This window comes from Delphinapterus leucas, chromosome 5 (assembly GCF_059928025.1).
Source record: "Delphinapterus leucas isolate spDelLeu-1000000601 "Yukka" chromosome 5, BTC_Dleu_Yukka2, whole genome shotgun sequence".
NCBI lineage: Eukaryota > Metazoa > Chordata > Mammalia > Artiodactyla > Monodontidae > Delphinapterus > Delphinapterus leucas.
The window spans coordinates 13,916,976-13,922,722 of NC_143133.1; the positions used below are offsets into that span (position 1 = coordinate 13,916,976).

Sequence of the window (5,747 nt, forward strand, 5' to 3'; positions counted from 1 at the left end):
CAGCACTGGGGAATCTTGGTCCTCAGCTGAGCCCTGCAATAACATGTCAGGGGGGTCCATGCAGTACAGACCGCCTGGGTGCAAGTGATCAGTTTTTAGCTGTGTGACTTGGGACAGTTGCTTAACCTCACTGTATCTCAGTTTGCACATGTGTAAAGTAGTGATAATAATAGTACCTGACCCATACATTATTGCGAGGATTAAGTGAACATGTGTGTGTGTGTGTGTGTGTGAGTGTGTATGAATTTATACACAAACCTATATGAACAGGTCTGGCACATAACTGTATAAATTAGCTTCAGCCTTCACTTGCTACCCAACACCTCTGTGTTGAAGTAGACAGATAAATGACATTCTATGTGGTCACTGAGGGAAATTTAAAATATCTTGTTATATTTTTCAAATAATCTGAGAAATACTTTGCTCTGTATGTCTTTTGGAAGAAGTTGGAGACCAGCATATTGATAAGTCCCTTTCTGGTTTTAAAATATTTATTATTAAACTGAAAATGCCTTGAGCAGTATGTGACAATGCACAAGAATTCATAGTCTTCCTATAAAAGTCTGATTCTCCTGCCCCTAAGTATTTCAGAGACAGTGAAAGATCTAGCTTAGGAGAACTGTTTTGTCAAGTAAAAATGGTCTCAAAAGTGTTTACAATTCTCATTTGATTATTCTCACTGCTGAAAAACAGTGGAAATGATTATAAGGACTTTAAATAAAACTTTCATTTTATGCAAAGGAAATGGCACAAGCTACACACTAAATTGTTCTCTAGTTTCTGAATTAAGTCAAGTAAAGTAAGGAAGCATCCAAGATAAGGCTGAAACACACCCTTCCTACTGGTGATCTGCCACCCCTGATAAAAAACTGTAATTGAAGCCAATCCTGGGCAAAGCAAGGTCCTGGCAAAATGTTCCATGTCTTTCTACAAATATTCACAGCAGGGTTGTACCAAGACATTTCTGCACTGTAGTGCTTTCTTGGTCACTAAGTATTTCTCTCTCTCTCTCTCTTTCTCTCCCCCTTTGTCTCTCTGTCTCTGTCTCTCACTCTCTGTGTCTCTCTGTCTCTATTTCTCTCCCTCTCAAACACACACAGCGTCAGTCACAGTGATGGTTTGGAGTGAAGATAAGAAAGAGAAGACTGAACAGCTTTTCATACAATTGACATGCAGAGGCCTGCTGTAAGTACCTAGATACCCAGCAGTAACCAGTTCTCCTCACCATCCCTCCCTGGCCAGTTTCCAGATATGAAGGAAACAACCCCTTCAAAAGATTATGTCGAAGACAGCCACAAAAAGAAAGGGAGGAAGGGAGGGAGGGAGGGAGGGAGGAAGGGAGGGAGGGAGGAAGGGAGGGAGGGAGAAAGGAAGGGAGGGAGGAAGGAAGGGAGGAAGGAAGGAAGGGAGGGAGGAAGCCACAATGTCCACCCAATCCTGCACGTTCCAGAATTCTTCAGAGTACAGTTGACCCTTGAACAACACAGGTTTGAAATGCATGGGCCCACTTATATATGGATTTTTAATAGTAGTAAATACTGCAGTATAACACGATCCACAGTTGGTTCAAACCACAGATCCAGAACCGCTGATACAGAGGAAGTGGACACATATAGGGAGCACCAACTTTAAGTCATACATAGACTTTTTCTTTTTTTTTTTGAAAAGTCCGTTCATAAAACTTTTATTCCACTTACATGAACTTAATACATGTGTTCTTAACAATTATGCTTGGATTGTTCATGAAAATCTCATAAGACATTAAACAAAGCTAGCCATCATCTCAAGTTATTTCCCTGTTAACTATTTTTGCAGCACATGCATGTTAGGCAAGTATCAAAAACAAAACAAAAAACAAAACAAAAAGCTAAAAAATGTTAAATACATGGTTTTTTTGTTTTACTGCTGCGCTTGATATACATGAAGTAATGAATATCAAGCAATTCATTTTTACTGCATCTTTACTTGTACATTTGTTCTTAGGTTGCCTAAAACATTTAAATACAAATAAAATGAGTGTAGCAAAAATAATGAAAGAAAACAGCAGGTAACTTTACAAATAATGGAATGTGAACCGTTTCCGCCCTTATCCAGAGTAAATTGGGTCACAACTAAAGGAACACTTCAGTAGCTGTAGTCAGTGGTGTGCACACTGAGACTGAGTATTCCACAGATAACACATAGTTTAACATGTAATATCCATGGGATATCTATTTCTACTACAGCCTTGTAAGTGCTCCAAACCTTAAAGTACCCACAGCTACACCTGTGACTAGAACCAATTATCCCTTTTATTCCCCACCAGGACAAACCAATATGTAGTCAGTTTTCTTTGCTTAGACATGGAAGCAGTTTTAACACTGGCCCTTCTGAAGCCAAAATGTACCAAAAGTACTATACCAAAAGTATAACTATACAAGTTATAAGTATTTATAACTTGTATAAAAATTCCACATCCCCATATTGGCCACCTCAAGATGAAAACAGATAACTCCCTAAATGTTAACTGGCTCTACTCCCCTAATATTAAACATAAAAACCACATGGGAAATATAGAAATTCAAATAGAAGTAACATAAACCTGTCATAAATCATAAACAAAAACTATTTGTGGGACAGCATGGATGACAAACAGTCTACTGTGTCAATTTTAGAACGAGGCAGACGAAAGTTGGAAGGCAGGTTAATTTTCCTCTCCTCCTGCTTCAGCTTTGTCTCCTTGGGTATCCGATGTCCACAATGTCAAGGTGTCTCTCAGTAACTGCATTATTAGTGTGCTGTCTTTGTATGACCCTTCACTTAATGTATCAAGTTCAGCAATGGCTTCATCAAATGCTGTCTTTGCAAGAGAGCAGGCTTTCTCAGGGGAGTTCAGAATCTCATAATAGAACACAGAGAAGTTAAGGGCCAGACCCAATCTGATAGGATATGTTGGTTGCATTTCCTTTTTGCTGATTTCAAAAGCATCTTGGTATGCTTGCTGTGATTGATCCACAATCCCTTTCTTCTCATCGCCAGCAACAACCTCAGCCAAATAACAGTAGTAGCCTCCTTTCATTTTCAAATAGAAGACTTTGCTCTCTGCTTGTGAAGCACTGGGGATCAAGAACTTTTCCAAATGAGACAGTACATCATTGCAGATACCTCTTAGCTCGGTCTCAATTTTCTCTGTCTTCTCCAGCCATCTGCTGTTTTTTCTCAGCACCTTCCGTCTTTTTCTCAGTACTTGAGACGACCCTCCAAGGTGACCTACAGGCTCCTACAACATTTTTATAAGCAACTGAGAGAAGATTCCTCTCCTCATTGGATAATTCAGCTCCTTGCTCAGTTACAGACTTCATGCGGGCTGCCATGTCATCATCTCGCTCAGCCTGCTCGGCCACTTTGGCCTTCTGCACCACTCATTTTTATCCATGACTGGGTGTTCTGGCGGGCGCTTCTGGGCCGCCTCGGCTCGCAGCCCGGTGCCTGGGCCCGGCCTGCCCGCTGTGCCGCCATCCGGGTCAGGGAAAGCTGGGTGCCGCTGCCACAGCGCAGGGCGCAGAGGCTGCGCCGAGAAGCGGGCGGGAGAGGCAGCCATACATAGACTTTTGATTCCACCAGGAGGGTCCCCCAATTCCACCAGCCCCCTCCCGCCATTGTTGAAGGGTCAACTGTAGCATTTAACAAACCCCGGAAATTTCAAACTACTAAAATGTTTCTGTTAGTGCTACCCAGATGCATGACTGTTGCATTTTAAGCTAGACTGGGGAGAATACTTGAAGAATCCTAAATTCTAGCTCCCCTAATAATGTCCTTTGTCTATCATCCAAATTTGCCCTATGAGTCCCGGTGCTTAGTCCAGTTCCAGACAACTGATGTGCATGTCACGTATCACCTGTACTGGGGACAGCTCTGGACTCAGAGTGTCCCCCTGAGGCTTAGTAGGTGACAAGATAGGCCAGAACAAGGAGACCCAGAACCCCACAAATAGAGCCCAGGAGGAAAGCTGATGATGGAGAAGGGTCCCAAAAGGGACGACTGGTCTGGACAATTCAATGTCTTGTTACAACAGAGTAACTGAAAGTACTGTTGGACTAGAGGAATGACTGTGTGTGTGTCTGCAGGGGTAGGGGGAACAGCAGGGCGTTAGAGTCTGACAGGAGGGGACTTTTAAAAGCTGATACTTTCCCAGCCCACAGAAGAAGATCTGGGGTCCCAGGCAGCACACCAAGCCAGGGAGGGGACCATCTGAGGCCTGGTCATGGGAATGGCAAAAAACTAGTCACCAGTTATAGTGAAATGAGCCACATCAGATCCTTTCAAGAATTAGTGATGGTAGGGACTTCCCTGGTGGTCCAGTGGTTAAGACTCTGCTTCCACTGCAGCAGGCGTGGGTTCGATCCCTGTTCAGGGAACTAAGACCCCTCATGCCTCAGCGCAGCCAAAAAAAAAAAAAAAAGAAAACATTAGTGACGGTATGGATAAACACATAAAACTACATATGGGAGGAAAATTCTAGTTTAAAAATTATAAGATTAGGTATCTAGTCTCATGTTTTCCCCTTACAAATTACGTGACCTTCAACAAATCACTTGACCTCTCTCAGCCTAGTTTAGCTGCTTTAAATGGAGACAATAACCATCACACCTATTACACAGGGTTGTAAGGATCTGATGAAAGGACAGATGTGAAAGCAGTTTATAAACCACGGTGCTCTAGACCTGTGACATGGCTTCTTTCCTCCTTGGCTGCATATCCAAGGGATGCTCTGGACTTGCAAGAGGAAGAGTGGCTAACAATGTTAGGACTTTCACCATGGTAGGAAGTGGGGAAGCACCTGGACTGGGAAAGTATCAGAATCTGTGCAGCTCTTAAAAGCCTCCTCCTGGGGCTTCCCTGGTGGCACAGTGGTTGACAGTCCGCCTGCCGATGCAGGGGACACAGGTTCGTGCCCTGGTCCGGGAAGATCCCACGTGCCGCGGAGCGGCTGGGCCCGTGAGCCGTGGCCGCTGAGTCTGTGTGTCTGGAGCCTGTGCTCCGCAACGGGAGAGGCCACAACAGTGAGAGGCCTGCGTACCGCAAAAAAAAAAAAAAAAAAGCCTCCTCCTGCCAGACTCCAATGTCCTGCTGCACCCCACCACACCCCCACAAACACACACTGAGAGTCATTCCTCTAGCCCAACAGTATTTTCAATTATTCTGTTGTCAAATATGTGACTACTCTATTGTAGTTGAAACTGGAGGCATGGAGACCCCAAGGTCCAAAGATGTGCTTTCCTTGGCCTGCTGTTTGGCCTACAAAGGGTACATCTGCTCCCTCCCCCACAAAAATTAGATATATGCTTTATATATATTTATATATTTAAATATATATATATATATTTAAAAATCACAAAATTCCCATAAAAAATTTAGTTTTCTAGCTTCTCTTGAAAAACCAAAAGATCTAGCAACACTGGGCCCAAATTCCCACAACGCCAACACAAACTTTAGGGAGCATAAGAATCACAGCAAGAGATCATTAAAACATAAGCTGCAAGACCCCATCCTCAGAGTTTCTGATTCCTTAGGTCTGGGATAGGACCGAAAAAACAGCATTTCTAACAAGTTTCAGGTGATTTTGATGCCGCTGGTCAAGAGACCATACTTTGAGAACCACTGTGCTAGATCCTTGCATGGGCTGTTCCTGTTCAATAGGGATGCACACTCCAGTTTAACATAGCCCACACCACATCCTATGGTCAGTGACACAAGTATCTGTTGTC

General features: G+C 43.3%; 1 pseudogene; it reads right to left on the bottom strand.

Moving 5' to 3' along the window:
* Positions 1-1,558: 1,558 nt before the first annotated feature.
* On the bottom strand, positions 1,559-3,639 carry LOC111165895 (14-3-3 protein zeta/delta pseudogene; annotated as a pseudogene).
* Between the last annotated feature and the right edge of the window lie 2,108 nt (positions 3,640-5,747).